Genomic DNA, 22694 nt, shown 5'->3' with positions numbered 1-22694 from the left:
CAGGTGAAGAGAGAAGAGAAAAGCACTTCAAAAAACCAACAGCATGGCCCCAACCCCTGTGGCTGGTCTTGGAGATCGGGAGGGCCAGGAAAGAGGAAGAGCATGAAGAAGGCCGTGTGTAGGAGGAAAGAGCACTGGGAGTGCAGGGTTATTCGGGGAGTCAGGAGACTAAAGCCGAACTTGGCAAGAGGGTACCCCCATGCCCTCCCGCCCCCTTCTTGCCCCCCCCACACACTTTAAGAAGATTCGGATGCTTTTATTCTTGAAGAATAAAGACTCCTGGAATAGCTATTACATGTTAAGATCAGAGTTCTGACAAGAGAAACAGTCCCACAGCCGGCTCATGTGAGGCACTGACTGTGAGTGGGGCTTGTAGGCTGGCCCTGAAGCCTCCGGGGTCCCAGTGACGGGGAAGCTGGTCCGGGGAGCACTGCAGGAGGCTGATGGGGAGCTCAGGTGACTATGCCCGAGATAGAGGATTGAATCTAGGAGGGTTGGTCAGAGGGGGGCCTTGCGACTGAGGGAGGGGGCCATGGAGAGGAACCAAATGGGGAGCCTTGCAGGCAGCCCAGGAGGGACAGGGGCCACCTGTGGAGGCACAGGGCTAAGGTGATCACTGTGCCCCCCCAGGAGGGGGCTCCACCATGGGCAAGGGGCCGTCTCCTTGACTGATGAGCCAAGATTCCTGAGAGTGGAAGGTGCTGGGGCTCCTGGGGTGATGCGAGGGAAGGGAGCCAAGGAAGAGGCTAGGGTGGGCCAGAAGGTGATTTCTGAGCAGAGATTCCAGGTCGGGAACAAGAGAGGACCAGAGTGCCGAGCCTCAGGATCCCCCATGGGAACGGGAACAGCAAGGTTGCATGTCCGAAAGACCAGGCTGATATGTCCTAAGGGGGCAGACACTCTGTGCTCTGCTCTTGCTTACTCCTAGGTGAGAACAGGGGCAGGAAGTGGGAGTGGAGGGGAGGTGAAAGCAGGGAGGACACTCAGCAGGTGATGGGAGTACATGTGGTTTGGAAGGGAGAACCCCTAATTTAGCCCACATTCTCTCCCCTCTTTCTAAACCTTCCTAAGGACAGTGATAAGGGGAACTTGAGGAAGAAAATATTTTCTCTAAAAGGAACCAGACTTGGGGCTGGAGCAATAGTCCAGGGAATAGGGCATTTGCCTTGCGTGTGGTCGACCTGGGTCTGATCTCTGGAATCCTATATGACCCCCAAGCACCACCAGGAGTGATTCCTGGGTGCAGAGCCAAGAATAACCACTGAGCACCACCAGGTGTATCCCAGAAACCAGAGGGGGGAAAAGGTACCAGACTTTAGGAGAAAGTAAGAAGAGGAAACTTGAACAAGGACACAAATATTCTAGCCAGTATATTTTAGAAAATGGGAAATAAGAGGGGCTGGAGAGATAGCACAGCAGGTAGGGTGTTTGCCTTGTGTGACCAACCCGGGTTTGAGTCCCAGCATCCCATATGGGTCCCATGAGCACCGCAAGGAGTAATTCCTGAGTGCAGAGCCAGGAGTAACCTCTGTGCATTGCCGAGTGTGACCTAAAAAGCAAAAAAAAAAAAAGTAAGAAATAAGGTAACTCATGGTTTATATACACATGCAGCCTCGCATGCGCGCGCTCGCACACACACACACACACACACACACACATTCGTTCCCATACAACAGCCCACAGACACACACTCACTTCAACACATACTCCCTTTCAAATGCATGGATGGTTCCTCCCCCCACACCCACTCAGCACCTCCAGGAGTATTTCAGTATTCACAATAGACACATAAGAGGGGGGTGACAGAAACACTCAGTAGCAGAAGTGAGAGGCTCCACTGAAAGGAGCATGTGAATCTGTAAGATGAAATTCAGAGGGGTGCTGAGCAAACAGGTAGTGGGGTGAGGACACAGCCCAAGATGATGTGGTGTTTCTGAAGCAGATGATGGAGTGATGTGTGCATTTTGAGCACTTGCTCATTCATTCAATTTGTGTTTTTTGGGAGGGTCACCCCTGGCAGTGCTCTGGGGATACTCCCAAGCTCAGTGCTCAAGGGATCACTCCTGGAGGTGCTTGGGGGGGAGCATACAGTGCTTGGGGATCAAACCCAGCCTCCCATGTGCAAAACAGGCACTCAGTCTACTGAGCTAAGTCCAGCCCCCGTTCATTCAATAATTTACTCAACAAAGTTATGGGGCAGCCACTGTGTTCCCCAAGCACTAGAGTGAATGAATGAGCAATGAAACAGAGAGACACTACCTTTGCTCACAATCTAATGGGCCACAGAGAAGACAGGCCCTCAGGCTGCAGCTGATAAATGTCGTGATGGGGGAGTGCTCTGTGCTCTGGGAGCTGGGCATAGAGGAGGGGACCCAGAGTTTCCAGAGAATGCAGAGAATGGAGCATGAGGGCTGAGGCCGGGCGCCACTGCAGGATGGGAGTCGCAGGTCAGCATGCTGGAATGGGTTTTTGGTGGCTGTATGGCTTGAAGGTGTGGAGTGGGCACCGTGCGTGTGTAGAGGGCAGTGTATGCGCGCGTGGGAAGGTGTGAGGTATGTATCATTATCAGAGTTATCAGAGCAAACCAGCTCTTTATTACATGTATAATTTCCCTGCATCCCATCGGGTCCCTGTGTGCAGGGGGAGCTGGAGTGGAACTAAACCAAATAGGGGCTTTAGCAACTTGAAGGGGCTGCGGCAGAGCTTCAAGGGCTGCTGATGGATGATGCTGGCAGGTGTGGGGGGGCCCACCGAGGTGCAGTGAGACTGGAGGAAGGAGTGGAGAGGTCAGGGGGAAGGGGAGTCAGCCATGGAGCAAGAGGAGCAAAGTTACATCTGGAGGTGGGGCCCAGAGGCTGATGACCGCCTATAGAAAGGGGGTTCTCAGGACAAGTCTGGTGATGGGGGGGTGCTGGTAGTTCCCTGTAAGAACTTGCAGGAGGCCCGAGCAATAGTACAGTGAGTAGGGCATTTGTCTTACACAAGGCCGACCTGGGTTTGATCCCCAGCATCTCATAGGGTCCCCTGAGCACAGCCAGGAGGAATTCCTAAATGCAGAATCAGAAGTAACCCCTGAGCATAGCCAGGTGTGACCCAGAAAGAAAAAAAAGGCACTGTGGGTGCAGGAATGCCCACCACAGCCCTCCTGCCTGGAGAAGGAGTTGAGTGAGGACCCAGGCTGGCTAAGCCGCCTCCTCTTGTTAGGGTACTTCCTGCATTTCAGGGGAGACGTGGCCTGGCAGGTTCACGGGGTAAAAATCATCTCAAGGTCTACACTTCAGCCTGTCGGTAGGCCCTTGGGCAGGTTGCTTCTTGGGGCAGTACAATAATCAGAATAAAATCATTCACCTGGCAGAGTTATGGCCACAATCGGTACCCATATAAGAAAAACTCTGGCACCTGGTAAATACCTAATGAATTATAATTTTTGTTAAAGGTGCTGGGTTTTTCCATAGAGCCACATCATCTACACACCCATCTCCACCTCTCACGCTCCGTGGTTCAAACCCAGTGCCCCTCCATCCTGAGGTGGCTAAACTGCACCAGGCCCACGAGGGCAGCACTCTCCCTCTGCTCTAAGTGTGTCTGTTTCTCTGGCTGCTCCTTCAAGCATGTTTCTATCTTTTTTCTTCTTCTCCTTCTCTCTTCCACTTAATTTTTCTCTGCTCAAGTAATCCATGGTCATTGCAGAAAAAAAGTATAAAGAAGTAGAAGATGGGGCTGGAGCAATAGCACAGAGGGTAGGGTATTTGCCTTGCATGCGGCCGGCCCAGGTTTGATTCCCAGCATCCCATATAGTCCCCTGAGCACTTCCAGGAGTAATTCCTGGGTGCAGAGCCAAAAGTGACCCCTGTGCATCGCCAGGTGTGACCAAAAAAGAAGAAGAAGAAGAAGAAGAAGAAGAAGAAGGAGAAGGAGAAGGAGAAGGAGGAGGAGGAGGAGGAGGAGGAGGAGGAGGAGGAGGAGGAGGAGGAGGAGGAGGAGGAGGAGGAGGAGGAGGAGGAGGAGGAGGAGGAGGAGGAGAAGGAGAAGGAGAAGGAGAAGGAGAAGGAGAAGGAGAAGGAGAAGGAGAAGGAGAAGGAGAAGGAGAAGGAGAAGGAGAAGGAGAAGGAGAAGGAGAAGGAGAAGAAGAAGAAGAAGAAGAAGAAGAAGAAGAAGAAGAAGAAGAAGAAGAAGAAGGAGAAAGAGAACAAATCCCACTATCAGAGGCAGTTATACCAATCTCAGTGTTTCTTTATGGCTACGAGAGATCAAGCATTATTCCAGTCACCTTGGATGCTGTATTTCATTTTCCCCTCATAATAACTCTGGGAAACAGGTACCATCAGGATCCCCAATGAGCCGGAAGGAGCCCAGGTCACACAGTTCGTGAACGGTGGTGATGGGGGAGATGCAAATAGCATTTTCCTCCGAGTCTTTTCACTATTCAGTTTTCTGCTGCTTCTTCCAGCTGCTGCTGTCTTAGTGGAGTTAGACCTCTAGTTTCTACTTTACAAAAATATATTTCTCATTTTCTCCATCTCAGGAGAGAGCTGGGCTGCCCTGGAAGGCAAGACATGCACACAGGGAAGTTCTTTCCAGTTCTTCCTGTCTGGGGCTGGAGCATAGTACAACAGGTAGAGCATATGCCTTGTACATGGCCGACCTGGGTTTGATCCCCGGCATCCCATATGGTCTGCCAAGCATCACCAGGAGTAATTCCTGGGTACAGAGCCAGGAGTAACCTCTGAGCATTGCTGGGTGTGACCCAAAAAGAAAAAACAAACAAAGCAAAACAAAACAAACAAAAATCCCACGGGACTCTGTCTACCTAACACTCCGTCAGCTGAGCTGTCTCTTCATGCCCATTCTCGGCACCCCCATCACTGATTCCATGCTCCTCCTAAAGGCCTTAGGACTTTAGGTCCCCAGTCCTGGGCTGCAGCTGCCTAATTCAAGGACATGTCCTGCCTCTGCCCTCCTTCTAGCCAACCTGCTTCCTCACCAGATGTTATTACCCAAAATGCACTCCATTAGGACCTACTCCTGCTCCAAGCTGTGGCACCCACTTACCATCAACTACTCAGCTGCCATTGAGGCATTCTGGTCTTATCTCCAACTGTCTTTGCAGCTCCATCGTGTTCTCCCTTCTCCCACTGGAAAACCCTTCTTTGTTAGCAACTCCTTTGCCATCCATCCATGCTTCACATCTTTTCTTCATGTCCAGAACAAACTCTTCTTCTTACAAAACCTTTCCCGACCACCTTCCCAAACACCCTGACTACTAGGTGTCCATCTTCCTTGGTCCCATTGTCCTTTCCATTCCTCTTCAGACATTTCCAGCTGCTGGACAGCACAATGTGGTCACTGAAGTTAACTTAAGTTCAGTTAAATGTTGTCATCTTAGGTTAACTTTAAATAAAATTTAATAAGAGGGAATTCCTAGATGACCCCAGAAGACAGGGAAGAGAAGGACAGAAGAAAAGAAATTGAGGCAAGACTTCTGAGAATATATCCCAGAGATGCAAAAAAGTACAGTAGAAATAACATCTGCACTTGTATCTTTATTGTAGCATTATTTACAATAGCCAGAATCTGGAAAAAACCCGAAGGCCCAAGAACAGATGACTGGTTAAAGAAGCTTTGGTATATCTACACAATGGAATACTACGCAGCTATTAGAAAAGATGAAATCATGAAATGTGCATACAAGTGGATAGACATGGAGAGTATCATGGTAAGTGAAATGAATCAGAAGGAAAGGGACAGACATAGAAAGACTGCACTCATTTGTGGAATATAAAGAAACATAATAGGAGACTAACACCTAAGGATAGTAGAGATAAAGGCCAAGAGTATCGCTCCATGGCTTGGAAGTTGATCTCATGTGCTGGGGGAAAAGGCAGCTGGGATAGAGAAGGGACCACTAAGTATGATGGTTGGAGGGCTTGCTCGGGATGGTAGATGTGTGCTGAAATTAGACTATGGGCCGAACGTGATGGCCACTTAGTACCTATTATTACAAACCATAACACCCATAAGAAGAGAGAGAGAGTAAGAGGGAATGTGCCTGCCACAGAGGCGGGAGGGTGGGGGAAGGAAAGGGGTGGTGGGAGGGATACTGGAAAACTGGTGTTGGAAAATGGGCACAAAAAATGGGTGGAGGGATGGGTACTCGAACATTGTATGACTGAAAAGTAATTATGCAAGTTTGTAAGTCTGTAACTGTATCTCACAGCAATTCATTAAAATATATAAAAAAGAAAAAAATAAATTGAGGTAGGGAGGAAGAAGAGGAGAAAGAGAAATAAGGGAACATAGGTCAAGAGCCATGGGCATACTGGTATTGCGGGGTGGTGGTTTAGCTATACATCCAAAGCACACACTCAAAAACACTGAAAGCATGAGATCTAAACTATACCCATCAAACTTTAAAATGTGCCTATCAAGGGCTGGAGCAATAGCACAGCGGTAGGGCGTTTGCCTTGCACACGGCCTGACCCGGGTTCAATTCCCAGCATCCCATATGGTCCCCCGAGCACCGCTAGGAGTGATTCCTGAGTGATTGAGCCAGGAGTAACCCCTGTGCATCGACGGGTGTGTCCCAAAACCAAAAAAAAAAAAAATGTGCCTATCAAGGTGGCAGGCTGGTGGGGGAGGGGAAGGAACTGACGCTGACACTTAACAAGGAACATGAAAACATGGCTGGAGGGAAGTTGGCACTGGCGGTGGGATTGGTGCTAGAACAATATATGCCTAAAACTCAATAATGTTGTAAATCATGGTTCTTTAATTAAATTAAATTTTTTTTTCTTTTTTATTCACACCTGGCATTACACAGGAGTTACTCCAGGCTCATGCACTCAGGAATTACTCCTGGCAGTGCTCGAGGGACCATATGGGATGCTGAGAATTGAACCCGGGTCAGCCAAATGCCCTACCCGCTGTGCTATCTCTCCAGCCTCAAATAAAATATTTTTAAGTAAAAAAAGTAAAATTTCACCTACATACCAAACATGTATAACCTCTAATGAGATCAAAATAGCCTTCCTACCAGCCAGAGGATTCTTTGAATCCATTTACTCAATACCATCTTTTCTAATTTTGATCATTCTAAATTAATTTTAACTTTCCCTCTCCCTCTCCCTCTCCCTCTCCCTCTCCCTCTCTCTCTTTTTCCGCCACACCCAATTATGCTATGCTCAGGGGCTACTCCTGGCTCTGCACTCAGAAATTATTCCTGGTTGCACTCGGGAGACCATATAGGATGCTGGGATTCGACAGCAGGTCAGCCGCATGCAAGGCAAGCACACTGACTTTATAGCAGGCCCCAAACTAACTTTCTCTCTTTCTTTCCTTCATTTCCTTCTTTCCTTCTTTTCCTTCCTTCCTTTCTCTCTTTCTATTCTTCAAACCCCTGTTAATATTTTTATTACAAATATAAATATGCAGAGGGCCAGAGTGATACACAGCACATAGGGTACTTACCTTGTACGCAGCCGACCCAGGTTTTTTTTGTTTTTGTTTTTTTTTTGGGGGGGGTCACACCCAGCGATGCACAGGGGTTACTGTGCATCCTGGCTCTGCACTCAGGAATTACTCCTGGCGGTGCTCAGGGGACCATATGGGATGCTGGGATTTGAACCCGGGTCAGCCACGTACAAGGCAAACGCCCTACTCGCTATGCTATCACTCCAGCCCCACCGACCCAGGTTTGATCCATGGTATCACGTATGGTCCCCTGAGTCCTACCAGGAGTGATGCCTGAACACAGATCCAAGAGCAAGCCCTGAGCACCACGAAGTGTGCCTCTCCGCCTCAAAACCCATATAAATATGCATGTTGGAGAAATAGTACAGGGGATAAGGTGCTTGCCTTACATGTAGCTAACCCCGGTTCAATCCCTGGCACCACACATGGTCCCCGGCCACAGTATCACCAGGAGTAGGTCCTGAGCATTGCTGGATGTGGTCCCCAAACATACAAACAAAAATCAAGAAAAAATATATATATACACATCCCACAATAAGTATATCTTGGGGCTCACTCCCAGCAGTACTTGGGGACAATATGATGCCCGGCATCAAACCCAGGGCTACTGCATGCAGCGCACATTCTCCAGTCCTTTGAGCCATCTCCTCAGCTCTTTATTTTGTGTTTTTTTTTTTTTTGGCTTTTTGGGTCACACCCAGCTATGCTCAGGGGTTTCTCCTGGCTTTGCACTCAGGAATCAATCCTGGCGGTGCTCAGGGGACCATATAGGATGCTTGGATCGAACCCGAGTCGGCTGTGTGCAAGGCAAACGCTCTACCTGCTGTGCTATTGCTCCAGCCCCTCCTCAGCTCTTTAAATGTAGTTTTGTGGGGCTGGGAGATAGTGAAGTGGGTAGGGCGCTTGCCTTGCATGCAGCTGAATTGGATTTGATCCCTGGCACCAGATATGGACCCTTGAGCCCCATCAGAAGTGATCCCTGAGCCCCGAAACAAATATACACATATATACATATATACTTTTCCCCTCATATATCATTACTGACAGTATAACAAAATTTATATTTATATATTGACCATAATAATATAATTAGTGCCTTTTGCTAAGTCACATAAATAAATTAATGTGTCAAATAACCTTTTCAGTTTTGTTTGTTATTGAAATTTATATACATTTTTTTGTTTTATTTTGGAGCCACACCTGGCAATGCTCAGGACTTATTCAGGAATTGCTCCTGGAAGTGCTTAGGGGACCATATGGGATGCCAGGGATCAAACCCGGGCCAGCCACATGCAAGGCACGCGCCTACCTGCTGTACTATCTCTGCGGCCCCAGAAATTTGTGTTTTTTGGGGGAGGTCACACCCGGTGATGCACAGGGGTTACTCCTGGCTCTGCACTCAGGAATTACCCCTGGTGGTGCTCAGGAGACCATATGGGATGCTGGGAATTGAACCTGGGTTGGCCGTGTGCAAGGCAAATGCCCTACCCGCTGTGCTATTGCTCTAGCCCCGAAATTTGTGTATTTAAATTCTATAATATATATGCTTGTGCCCAAATTATTTTGTGCAACATGGTATCTGGGAGATCACCTATGTCCTTGAATAGTACACTAGTCCATTCCTTTTTCTTTTTTTTATTTTTTTTTTTATTTTTATTTTTTTTTTTTTTTTTGGTTTTTGGGTCACACCTGGCGATGCACAGGGGTTACTCCTGGCTCTTCACTCAGTAATTACCCCTGGCGGTGCTCAGGGAACCATATGGGATGCTGGGATTAGAACCCGGGTCGGCCGCGTGCAAGGCAAACGCCCTACCCGCTGTGCTATCACTCCAGCCCCACCATTCCTTTTTCTTGCTTTGTAGTATTCTGATATGTGTCTATACCAAAAATTACTTACCTACTTTATTGTTAATGGATATTTGGGTTGTCCTGGTTTAAGACTATTACAAAGTCAGCTGCAGTGAATTTTTTTTTTAATTTTTGGCTTTTTGGGTGACACCCGGCGAGGATCAGGGGTTACTCCTGGCTCTGCACTCAAGAATCACTCCTGGCAGTGCTCGGAGAACCATATAGGATGTGGGGGATCAAACCCAGGTCGGCCGTGTGCAAGGCAAACACCCTACCTGCTGTACTATTGCTCGGGTCCCTGAGCAGTGAACATTTTTATACAAGACTTTTGCTAATTATATGCATTTATTTCTCTTGGGCACATATCTAGGAGATTTGCTGAGTTGTAGGATAGTCATAGCTCTAGTAGATACCCTAAAACACTGATTCAGAGTGATTCCCTGATCTCACTTCCTGCATTGTATGTAACTTCTACTTCAGGATTGTCAATCTTTTTCACTATAGCCCTCCTAGCAGGCACTATCGTTATTTCTTTATATTTTCAAATAATAAGAACATTCATCATCTATTGATGAACTATGGCACTAGGGACAGGTCTAGGAAGTACATATTATTAACTCTACTTTTTCAAGTAGGTCTTTGAGCAGCTTGCAAGTTGATCAAGGTGACATGGATGATCAGTAGCAGGACCAGATACAAATGCAGAACTGACACCAAAGGCCTGTTTGTCCAAATATATCAGGCCGTCTCTCTCCTGCCTCATCACAGGAGCAAGACCTTTGTCTCTTCCTCTTGAGATGTTCTGCAATGCCTAAGTAGGATCTTAATATAGTACTGCTAGACTGGATTGACAGCCAAGCAGAGGCTGTGCTTGGAAGCAAACACCTCAAGGGAGAAAGTGCTAGCTCAGGACAGAGCATCTAGGGGCTCAAATTCACCACCAAATTAGATTCTCTCGGTATATGACAAGCTGTCCTTGGAACCAGGGAACCTGCCTCCCTGATAAAAAAAAAAGTGTGTGTGGGGGGCACTGGAGCAATAGTACAGCAGGTAGGGCTTTTGCCTTGCATGCAGCTGACCCAGGTTTGATTCCCAGCATCCCATATGGTCTCCTGAGCACCGCCAGGGGTGATTCCTGAGTGCAGAGCCAGGAGTAACCCCTCTGCATTGCCAGGTGTGACCCATAAAGCAAAAAAGAAAAAAAAAGAAAAAATAGTGGGGGGTGTGGGGGAGAGAAAACAGAAGGAAGAAAGAGAGAAAGAGGGAGAGAGAGGAAGGAAGGAAGGAAGGAAGGAAGGAAGGAAGGAAGGAAGGAAGGAAGGAAGGAAGGAAGGAAGGAAGGAAGGAAGGAAGAAAGGAAGGAATCAAGGGAGGGAGGGAGGGAGGGAGGAAGGAAGGGAGGAAGGGAGAGAGGAAGGAAGAGAGAGAGGAAGGAAGGAAGGAAAGGAAGGAAGGGGGAGGGGAGCAGTGGGAAGGGAGGGAGGGAAGGATGACTAGAGTGATAGTACAATGGGTAGGATCTTGTCTTGCACACAGCTAACCTGGGTTCAATTACTGGCATCCCATATGGATATGGGTATACACTGGATAACAGGTTGGTTTGATCAGATTTGGGAATGGCCACATACTTTTTAAAATTTCTATTTATTATTTTATATTTTAGGGGCAGTGTTACAATTTAGGGCTTCCCACGTGCAAAGAAAGTGCTCTACCATTGAGTTAAATTCTGGTCCCTACACATATTTTTTGGGGGGAGGTGTACCCACTGGTGCTCAGGATCTATTCCTGGCTAAGTACTCAGAGTTTACTCCTGGCAGTGTTCAGAGAACCATGCAGTACTGGGGATTGAACCCAGGCCTACTCCATGCAACGGATATGCTCCAGCCCATTGAGCTGTGACCATCTCTTTGGTCATGAATATTTTTATTCCATTTATTAGGGGTGAAAGGCTTTACACCCACCGGTGCTCAGAACTTATTCTTGATTCTGTACTCAGAGATCACTCCTGATGGTGCTGAGAGACCATATGTGGTGCTGGGGATTGAACCCATCAGCCATAAGCAACACACCTTAATTCTTGTACTATCTATCTCTCTGGTCCCCTACATGTACTTTATTTTCTTGGAGCGTGGGCAGAGGCCACAACTGGTGGTGCTCAGGTCTTATTCCTGGCTCTCTGCACAGGGCTCCCTCTTGTGGGCTTGGGGGATCATATGGGGTTCTGAGGATTGAACTTAGGTCTGCTGTGTGCAAGGCAAGCACCCTACCCTCTGTAGTATCTCTGCCCCCATAATATGTCCATTTTTCAAGCATTTCTCTAGGTGACTTCAAGGGTCAGCTATGGATGGAAATTACTAGGATAAAGATGTGTGTCATCATCATCATTAAAGTACTATCATTATTATTGTTTTTCAGGGTGTGTGGAAATGAAGACACCTTTCAGGGGTCTTTTCTAAAGCAGGAAGATCCATTGTAAATCCTTAGATAAGGATGCAGCCAATGAATGTTTGCACAATTCCAGCCTAGAGTCACTGGGGGGGAGGGGTTGTGTGTGCATGGGTCAAGCAGGCGGGGTTTCTGGATTGACAGGACGAGATTGGGGGCAGAAAGAACAAGCAGTCTACTTCCCAGGGGTGTAAGCCTTTGGACTTATCGTTAAGAAACAGGCCACCGTGACCCTAGGCTTGGCTCCTGGCAGAGCATTTGTGTTCCTGGCGCCCTGATTTGGCCACAGCTGGGGCCTGAGTCTGCCACAGCATAGCCCTGCCTATCCCTTGATGCTGTGTTGGGAGACTTTGGGATCTGGCCTGAGCCTTCAATAATAATACTCTTCTTCCAGTGAGCTGCCTTCCCCCCAGATTTCGGGTACCCCTGGATGCTGTTCATCTATAAGGAATCAGCTAAGAGCACTGGGGAGAGTCCATGGGCTGAAGCATGTACTTTGCATGTTTGAGGCCCAGGTTCAATCCCTAGCACTGCACAGGTCCCCCAGTACCACCAGCAGCAGTCTCTGAGTATCACTGATGTGCCCCACCCCCAAACAAAAGTCAAATGGGGTCAGGGTGTATGGGGGGGCCAATGACACCCTCCCCCATATACTCCCCTGTACTCTAATCCAGTGTTCTCAGTCCCACAGACTCATTCTTTATCCCAGACTAGGAGGTCAAGTTCTGGGTCTTTTCCATTGCTTGTACTCAAGAGAGGGGTTCTGGGGGCCCTGTGGGTCTAAGTCAGTGCCCCTGCATGTCCTGGATGGGATACAGTGGAGGTCCTGTTAGAGTTCAGAAAAAAAAAAACGTGGGGGAGAACAGAGGAAATCAAATACAGGGCAGGATTAATGACGTGACTTCAAGAGCTAATAGTGCATTTACCAACATCTCCTCCTCTGACTCCCACCCCCAGAGAACCTGGCCACAGCTCCAGGCAGCCCATAGGCCTTCCAGTCCACTGTCTAGGAAAGAGGCAGGAAGCCTCCAAGGCCAAGGAGAAAATCCCTTTGGCCTTACACCAGCCTCTGGAGATGAAACTCAGATTTCAGCCCCACCTCAAGTCCTTGGCCTGGGCTACCCAGTTTCAAAGTAACAGAAGATGCATTATTTCAGGATGCTTTGAGGATACCCCCAGGCCCCCAACTTAAAGGCCACAATCCTGGCCCCTTCCGATAGAGTGTTTCTTCAGTGTGTCCCATCCTGAGCCTCTCCCAGGCTCCTCCCCGGAAGCTGACCTGGAGCTGGATTCCCAAATAAACAGTAACTAATTGGATTAGGAGCTGATAATATTGTTGACCTTTCTTAATGTCTACTGGCTGTCTTTCCACCACACTGAGGCTTAATTGTATGGGCTGGGGAGGGGGGGACTTCCAGGAGTGAAAGGTGACCCCTGTTAACCTCAGATAAAATGGGCTCAGCTTCTTCCCCACTGCCAGGCGTCCCCCATGGAGCGAGGACACACACACTCACCCTCTCCATTGATAATTACACAGATGATACACACATGCATAGGCATGCACAGGAGATGTGCACACAGCCTGAGGCCCACAGCATCCTCACAGAAGCCATGCATGTCACATCCTGGACTCCACACCGATGGATCCCACATGCACGCAAGCCACACACAAATACTGCCCACACCACAAACCAACAAGAACAGACACAGAGAGATCCCATTTGCAAAAGGAATGCACAGATACATGAAGACAAATGTAATTACACCATGAAGCAAAGGCATAATAAATGTGGGCACGAAGGCACGTGGGTGCTTACACACGGGCGTCACCTACTAGATGCTCGCATCAATAAGCGTGCATGGCACATGCGCACACACCCGCGGGCACACACATACAACACATGCGTTTCTGCCCACCTAGCACATACCTCTGCGCGCGGGGGGCAGGCTCCACTGGGGCAGCCCCCCTACCTTGCACACTCTGGCTCTTCCACAATCTTCGAAGCGGCTTCGCGTTTCTGCCTGCTCCGGGGTTCCCTGCCCATGTTTCTGGGATCTTGGGTTTATGGGTCTCTTGGAGCCTCTCTGAGCGGCTCCATCTCTCCGTCTCTGGTATCCTGTCTCTGTGTACCCCTCATCCTGGGATCCTGAAGTTTCAGAACAAAGCCTGGCCAGTGGCGAGAGTGAGAAAAGAGTTTGGAAAGGGGGGTCTATAGGAGAGGGGCGCCAGAGAGGCTGGAGCGGAGGGTCGGGGAGAGGGCCGGAACGCGGGGAGCGGCGCGGGAAGGGGAGCGGGCGGGGGAGGGGCTCCTGCCTGCGCACAGCAGATGTTGCGGCGCCTCGCGCCGCGGATGGAGCTGTTAATGTAAGTGGAGTTTCTGCAATGGTAATTAGGAGGGCCCTCATTACCCTGGCGGAGCCGGCTGAGAGCCGATAAAGCCGAGGGGGAGAGGGGCCGACATCAGGGTAATGGGGGAGCAGGGCCATTGAGGAGCTGGAGCCGAGCCGGGACCGATCGGCGCGCAGCTGGAGCCCGGCGCGAGGCCGAGGAGGGGGGCGCGGCCGGGCTGCAGCCCCGGGAGGAGCCGGCACGACGGCTTCAGCTCGCCCCACGCCACGGGCCATCACCCCGCGCCCGGACCGGGTGCCGGGCGTGTTCCGCCTGGCGGGCAGCCTTCTCTGGAGCCATCCACAGAGGCCTCGGCGCCAAAAGTCAGAGACCGAGGCAAGGGCCCAAAGAGTAGAACCCCGCTAAGTGGCCCCCAACTAATGCCTGCGGATGCGGGACGCTCCAGGGTGACCAGGGACTTGAAGGTCTCGAATGAAAAGTTAACCGCCAAAGAGGAAGGTTCCAGAAAATCAGGTCCCTGGACTGCCTGAGACCAATAACCAGGATCTGGAATCTTGCATCTTCAGGCTTGCTAACCTCCCCTCCTTGGGGTGAAGGAAATCTCCCCTCCTTGGTTAGTTGGAGGAGTTTGTCTCCCTCCTCCCCGGCACTGCAAAGAGCACCCTGAAGGCTTGGCAGGAGGGGAAAGTCCCGTCTCCCACCGGAAAACCGGGGGTCCAAGAGTAGAGGGACTCCGAACTGCTATGGAGGATGTGCCCGGTGCTCCCGGGACTAAGGCTAGCTCAGGCGTCACTGCTGGTGACAGAGAGCTGAGGACCCTCCTCTGCCGCCTCCTGCCTGCCATGCCCGGGGCCAGAAGGCCCTGGGAAGACTGCAGCAGGCAAGGAATGTGTCCCAGCCCCAGGGAAATTGGGAAATTTAGTGGGCTGACACCCAGCCCGCCTCCGCAGGCCCACCACCATCCTTTAAAATCTCCTCCCTCCCCACCTGCGGCTGCCTTCGGGAGCCCAAGGGCATTGCCCTGGCCACTCTGATGTGCCAACTTCCCCAGGACCCCAGGAGCAGCTCCACTGTGGGCAGGGCGGGACAGAAAGGGGGCTTTGAGGGAGGCAAAGTCCTGCCCCAGAGGTCCTAGGGGGCATTTCTGAACAGACCAGAACTGGGGGTTTGATCCCAGGCCGGGGCAGCCCCAAGTGCTCCTCCCCTCTCCCTCTGCCCACCGGCAGAGTAGGGGTTAATGGGGAGAGGCGGCGCTCCCGCCTCCTACTCCCCGCCACCCCCCACCCCGTTGCTGACTCTTCCTTTTTGTTCGGGCTGACAGCGAGCACCTGGTGTGCTCCAGCAACAATATTGTTCCTGCCTCCCTCCCCCCCAGGCCCCAGGCTCCCCTCTCTCTCCCCCTCCTCACCCCCGGCAACCTTCCCCTCTGCTCATCAGCCCCTGCACCCCCCCACCCCCGCCTGTGGCCTCCTAGGAGCCCCCCCAACCACCACAAGCACCGACCCTGCGGTGTCAATAAACACAGCATATGCTGCCGTGAATGTGGAAATCGTGCCCTGTGCTCCATTCATCCCCTCAGCCTCCCGCCGGGTGGGGGCGGGGAAAGAAAGGTCAAGTGGGGAACAGCCTCTACCTTCTTTTTTGAGCTGCCAGCCCCGGTTTCACTCTTCTGGCCAGGCGAGAACAGGAGGAGCCCGGAGGAGCTGAGGTTAGGGAGTTTCTGGGACCCAGGTTCTCCCAAATGCAACCTGAGTTTCCCCAGAGAACCCAGGTAAGCACCCCCATCTAGCTTGTCCAACCCCAGCCAGCTATTGGACTCCAACCCGGATCCGGGGAACCCTCCCCCTGTGTAGGTTGCTGACTTGTCTCTCTTGGGGAGCAGAAGTCGGTCCTCAGGGTCACATTCTCTTGCGAGTCCAGCCATCATTTTAGCTCCTCCAGCTTCCCAGGCATCCACCTGGATTATAAAAGGAAAACCAGAAGGTTCTCCAAGTGGAGCCAAGCGGCAGAGAGCTGAAAGGAGCCGACGCTTCAGATGGCTAAGGGAGTGGCCTGGCCTCAGTCTCCTCAACTAAATCACTAGTTCCAAGACAGCAGGGAATAATAAAGATAAAAATAATATAATAACACCAGCTAACATGTATTGAGGGCTTATTTATGTACCAGGTACTGTGCTAAGCACTTCATGGGCTTTATCTAATTTGCTTCCCATAAGACCCTTTTGGGGAAGTTACAACTGATATCCCCATTTTACAGCTAAGGAAAACAGGCTAGCCCGTGTGGAGGTCTCATTGCACGCCAGGCCTCCCCCGCCACTATATGCAATACCAATGACCTCTGTTAGTGCCATTTTGTGGAAGAAACAAGCTCAGAGAGATTCACTCACTTGCTCACAGTTGCACAGCTAGTAAGCAGAATTCAGATCTGCCGGCAGAACCTGTGATCTTTTACATTTACTGTTTGCTTTAGGGCCACACCTAAAGCAAATGGCTATGCTTGGGCTTACTTTTGGCTCTGCATTCAAGGCTCACTCCTGGTAGAGCTGAGGGAACTACATGGGGTGCTGGGGACGGAACCCCTTCAACCCACAAGGCAAGAGCCCTACCCACCGGTCTGTCTTTCCAGCCTAGCCTGTGTGATCTTAAGCCCAACACTTCTCTGCCTCCTTTCTATTCACTTCCATATTTCACTGACCCACAGCCCACCCCTTCCCCAGGAGATAGGTCACATTTTAGGGTGGTGGAGAAAGCCAACCTGGAGTGGCCCAGGCATGGCTTGGAGCTGAGCCTCAGCTCTCTGCCCAGTGCCTCTGCGTTGAGCTGTCACTCCTCACTGCCCCGTCTGTGTGCTCACTGTCCCCTACCCCCAGGCCCAGCCCCACTCTGAACTCAGAGCCAAGAGCCCCTTTAGGCTCCCAGAACACAAAGACATTGTGCTTGGCTCTGCAGCTCCTCACTTCTGAGACTCCAGTTGCTTTATTGATATTAACTCGCCCCCCCTCACTTCCCCACCCGCCCGGCCCAGTCTGATGGGCAGAAATCTGCTGCCTGGGCACCACCCTGACCTCTCTTTTCCTCTTTCATTATCCGCTCCGGGCACCAGGGAGCCAGCACCAAAATTAAAACAATAACTAAGCCCGAAGTGGACCCAGCAGCCCCCTCGCTTGCCCCAAGGGAGGGGGAAAAGCCACAAAAAACACCTGGAGAGGAGAATAATCAATAGAAAGGGAGGGGTGGCCGGCTCCCATGCCAGCACCCCCACTGCCTTAACCCTTTGTTCCCTGCACAGTCCCAGGACCCCCCCCCCCCCACACACACACCGCATCCCCAGCCGCCCACCCATCCTTCAAAGAAGCAGCAGTTCCCAGCAGCTGCTCAGCCCTTTGGCGCTTAGGGAATTTAATCAACAAACCTGGGATAGTGCGGTCCCTAGGAACCCACAGGCAAGAGCCAAGACCCCTGGAGGACTTGTCCAGCCACAGCAGGAAGTGCCTCCTTGGGCAAATTCCAGGAGAATTGGTTGCAGACTTAGTGCTCCATAGCAAACGCTTTATAAGGGCGCGACCTTATCTGACCCTCACAACTCCAAGAGGTAGGCATTACTGCCAGTGTCATTTTTCAGATAAAGGAAATAGGAGGGTAAAGGAGTCCAAAGCCTTGCTCAAGTTTATAGCCACTTCTAAGTGTCAAAATCCGGTTCCCAACCCAAACTTTTGACTCTGTTCCTGTTCCCGTGACTTCCCCATCTTGCTGAGTGGTCCGCAGGGATCTTCCCGGAGATCTTGGTAGGCCAGTGGCACTGTTTAGGGATCTCCTGGCCCTAGATCGCCCAGGCTCCAGAATGGACCAGCTGGAGTTTCTCCTGAATTGCCTGGACACTGGGAGCCAGGCAGAGGCAGGGGTCCACTTCTAGCATGGCTGAGGCCAGCAGAGGGGGCTGCTGGAACTGAGGTCGGGCAGAAGCAAAGCGAGGCTGGGCGGGCCTGCCCCAGGAAAGCCAAGTTGCTGACAGTTCTGTATTCTAGGGTATTCTGCAGGGCTCCCCGACAGCATCTCCCCTGGACATCTATGGACCAGCAGCTCAGGCACAGGTGCTCTGCCCTTCCTGGGGGAGGGGTGGCAGAGTGAGTACCAACCAACTGAAGCCGCTGGGCACTTCAGAGGGCCTCACACCCACCCTGGCTGCCTCACACCTCCTCAGCCAGACCTCCAGGGATTCCATCCCAGCTATTCCATCCCAGCTACTCCATACTGACCCCACTCCGACCCACAAGCCAGTCTCTCCGGGGCTTCTACTCACCCCAGTATCTTGTCTCTTTCACCTTCATTTTGCTGACACAGAATGGGAATTTTCCAAAGGCAGAAGAAACAGACGGAAAAATCAACGCTGTGACTTTGTCCAAGTGCGAAGGGCTTTGTGTTCTAAGGGCTTTGCCTAAAATGGACTCAGCAACCCTGGGAGTAGGTGCCCTATTGGCCAAGGGAGGAGAGAGGCCAGAGAACCCATAAGCTGCAAGGGTGGCAGGGGGAGGGAGAGAGAAAGCTGCGATTTGAATCCGGGCAGTCTGTCTTATGCAACACTATTCCCCCCCCCCCACAAAGAAAGCAAGAAAAAGAATTCAAAGTCAGTATTCTTTCAAATTCCTTATTGTCCATCTGATGGTAAACTCCCTCCACGCATTCTTGCCCATCATTACATTCCTATAGGGTGATGCAGAGAGGGCTCTCACACAAGGGCCCCCAACTTCCTGAAGACAACTAAAGGTCACAGAAGACTGTCACTAAGGTCACACATGGGTGCCATTGACAGGATGTTTGCCCTTGCCTCCTCGGTGTGGGCTGGCTTGAACGCTAGACCTCACCCATGGACTGCTGGCCAAAGGAAAGCTCAGCTGATCCCAGAGCCAAGTATAATGAGGAACTTTCCAGAACCCTTCCCATCTCATCAGTGCCTCTTTGCTTCTCATAATCCCTCGGTGGTCCTCATGCCCCCTCCTCCCCAACCAATTTCTGCCATTGCCTCTCTCCAATGACTAAGGGCACCCTGCCCCTCCGAGGTGCCAGCTCCTAGCCCAGTTCTCATGGCAAGCCTGGTTTCAAGTTGTCCTGAAGACAGATGTCCAGGCCCCAGGAGCCCCCACACTGACCCTAGAGCCCAGCGCATAGCTGACCTGAGTCTTGCCTCGGCCACCCCCTCTAACAAAGCTCTGTATCCCTCTGTTCCTGCTACGAGTTTCCTCCAAATCCCCACACTGCCTCCCGTGACCCACTTAGAATCCCAACTCTCAGACTTAAAATAGACAACACTCAGTGCAAGCGCTTACACTTCCAACCACTGGCTGAAGAAGGTTGCGGCTCCAGCGAAAATTAAATACCCCCTACCAGGAATCAACTTTTGCCCACCACTTGTGGGGGCATACATTGGCGCAGTTCTCCCCCCACCACATTTCCTACCTGAATCCAGACTGCCAAAATGCTTGTGGGGGGGGGGCTCTTGGGGTGTAGGGCATGTGTGTGGATGTCTGCCCGAAAGGCTGTGTGTCCCACAGGCCCATCCCCCCCTCCTTACCACCCCCTTGTGAAAACGCCAATGACTGCTGCCCTGGGCTGGGCAGAAATCTGGGGCATCGATCGCCCATTGATAGCTGATTGTTTTCACACGTGACTCAGTCACATTCCTCTAATCTCCATCCTTCTGCTCAGTTTGCATGACAAGAAGCAGCCTCCATGGGGAGAGGTCACTCACCTCTGACCAGGATATAATTGGAAAAAGAAGGTCATTGCTGCTTTTGCTTCTGGGGCAGATCAGCTTCCTTCCATTTATGTCACATTGTGAGCACTCGCCAGCACGCTCTGCTCTCAATGACATGGAGACAATGGCCGTGTCCCACGATGGAGCCCACAGTGAAGGGATAGACACGCCACAGGCCCCGTACTCACTCTTGTGAGGACAGGCACGGACGACAGACAGCACGCGCACACACCACCAATGACACACAGGACAATGCCAGTCACATCTACACCTAGAGTACGCACAAAGAGATGCAGGTGGCTATGCTTACTGGTGACACAGGTGTCCAAGACATGGCGACACAGCGACATGAGGGCAAACAGCCCACACAAAAATGGGAAGAAAACGTTCAACAGGAATACTTGCTTCAGACAATGCCCATAGAGAATATTCCAGAATAACCTGGGCAGCTTTGACCAAGTGCATGCATCAAGGACTCTCATAGTCCTGACAATAGGAGTGTATGTGTGTATGTGGGGAGACCATGATGCTACAAAGCTCCCTGGAGTGTTCCCCAAATGCGCCTGGGGTGACATCCTGGAACAGGAACCTCTGTGCTTCTCTATTGAGGGCACCATGGACTAGGAGTACTGGGTTGTATATTATGTTCTTAGTTTGCAAAGAGACAGGGAGAAGAAAAGTATTTGTCAGAGATTAGAAAATTAGTAGTGGGACAATGGCCAGGACCCTAATGAGTTAAAACCGAACATTGACCCCCATGACCTTGGCTGGCCTCTTTTGCAAGGTCCTGGAAAGGGACCGTCCCCTCCCCAAACAGGCTCCAGCGCTAGGCACCAGGATTCAAAGGCCCCCAAGCCCCCACAGAGTCTCCCGGTCCATTTCTGCCACGTCTGCCTTCTGCCTCAGCCCTGCCTCTGGGGGCCACGGGGCCAGCCCCGGGGCGGGGTGGGGGACGCAGCCCCTGGACACTTCCCTGTGCCAGGCTCAACCCAGAAAACCTGAAGGCTCCCTGTGTTCTCAGACGGTGGAAGGAGTGGGGCGCGGTCCTCGGGTCACCCCGGCCCCGCGAGCAGGTCCGTGGAAGGGGGCCAAGGATTCCCACGCAGGGAGCAGGCGTCCAAGGGACAGGTCACTTGAGCCCCAGCGCAGAGGCGCGGAGATTCTCGGGGACACTACAGGGTCGTGCCGCCCCCTGGCGGCCCAACGGCAGAGTTGAGAGGAGTGGGGAGGGTGGCCGCGGGGTCCGGGAGCTACGGGACGGAGTCCCCTTCCCAGCATTGTTGTGGGGGCTGAGGGGGGGGGGTGGCGTGTCGCAGAGATGCCCCCAAGTCGGTTGTCCTGTCCTAGACAATCGACTCAGTCCCTTTCTCTGTGCACCCCCTCCCCCAGCCCCCTCCCATCCCCCCTCCTCTACGCACTCCCCACTCCCACCCCTCCCTTTCTCTGTCCTTCGCCCACCCCCCTCCCGCCCCTGCGGGGCAGCGCCTCGGTGCGCCCGCTTGGCAGTTAGCCCATTAGATCTCGTACTATTGATCCGCTTCTGAGCCGAAGCTGACAGCCCCCCTTCCCGGTCTCTCCATGTCCCCATTCCCAGCGCCAGCCTTCCCCCCCCCCCCCCATCTCCAAGGCAGTCCCAGCCTGCGCCTCCCGCCACCCCCCCCGCCCCGCAAGCGGGCTGCGCTGAAGTCTCGCCCTCAAGAAGGACAAGAACAAATGTAATTAAAGCGACCGGCGAAGGGGGTGCGCCCCTACCAGCACCGTCGCGAGCCGGGGTCCCAGCGGCCCGCGCTCGGCCCGCCGCCTCCCTGCGCACCCCGCCCCCGCGCTCCCCGCCCCCCCGGAGCGGGAGCATTTGGGTTGAGCTGCGCCTGTCCTATAAATCCACATATAATTCTCGCCTTTCCTGTTCAGCTAAGGAAAATAAACGTGTAAGGCTGTTTCTGGAGCCCAGCTCAGGGACCGCTCTAAATTCTCCTCTTATTGAGTCCGGGCTAGAAATCATTCAGCTCGGCGGCGCGCCCCCGCCCCGCGCCCGCGCCCGCCGCGCTCACGCGCGCGCGCTCTCGGAAGGCAGGAGCCGGGTATATAAATATCTCCAGCTCTCCCCATAGCCGGGCAGATTTATTCCGCTGCCAAGCCTGCAGAAAATTGACTTGTTCATGGAGGCGGCTATTGACACATCACCGGGGGGAGGGTTAGGGGAGAAAGCAGTGGAGCCGGCGCCCCTCCATTATACGTTAATGTAATCAGCAGTGTGCGAAATGACTGCGCGGAAAATAGCATCACTGACATTTATATTAGAGGATATTGATGGCAGGAGCTGTGACCGCATCACTCTGCCTCCCGTTTCCACGGATTGACACAGGAGCCTCTTGTTGGCTCCAGCCACGCTCGCCTCCCCTCCCCCCGCTCCCCCTCCCGCTCTCCCTTCCTCTCTCCACCCACTCGATGTCGCTCCAGCTCTCCCCCCTCTTCTCGCCTCCCCCACTCCGTCCCTTTTCCTCATTCCGGACGCTTGTTTTCCGAATAATTCTTGAGCACCTACTGGGTGCCCCTCGCAGGAGCCTTACCCCGGGGTGCTCTCTGCTGGTTTCCAGGCTTCTCCCGTGCCTCCTCCCCCACCGTGCCCTTGCCCTCTGCCGTCTCCTCCCCGGCTCTGCCTCCCCTCCCCCTTCCTTGGCTCAGCGGCTGGACCGCTGCTGTCACAGCAGATAGATAATTGAAAAATGGGCCTCACCTTTGCAGCCAGCGGGAGGGGGTGAGGCAGTTACCGCCGGGGTTACCTACTCCATCTCAGGCCCAGGCTCCAAAAGAGATTCTGAGGAAATTG

General features: G+C 52.2%; 1 long non-coding RNA gene across 1 annotated transcript; it reads right to left on the bottom strand.

Annotated features, from left to right (window-relative positions):
• Positions 1-1355: 1355 nt before the first annotated feature.
• Positions 1356-22484, bottom strand: LOC129399425 (uncharacterized). The gene is made up of 4 exons (XR_008627070.1): positions 22435-22484; positions 15747-16070; positions 13692-13930; positions 1356-1549 (listed from the first exon to the last, which is right to left on the bottom strand). It is a non-coding gene; the product is annotated as an uncharacterized LOC129399425 (long non-coding RNA).
• Between the last annotated feature and the right edge of the window lie 210 nt (positions 22485-22694).

The sequence above is a fragment of the Sorex araneus genome, chromosome 11 (genome assembly GCF_027595985.1).
Source record: "Sorex araneus isolate mSorAra2 chromosome 11, mSorAra2.pri, whole genome shotgun sequence".
Lineage (NCBI taxonomy): Eukaryota > Metazoa > Chordata > Mammalia > Eulipotyphla > Soricidae > Sorex > Sorex araneus.
Note: the sequence above shows the minus strand (reverse complement) of the source record. Positions and strands in the feature narration are given on the sequence as shown.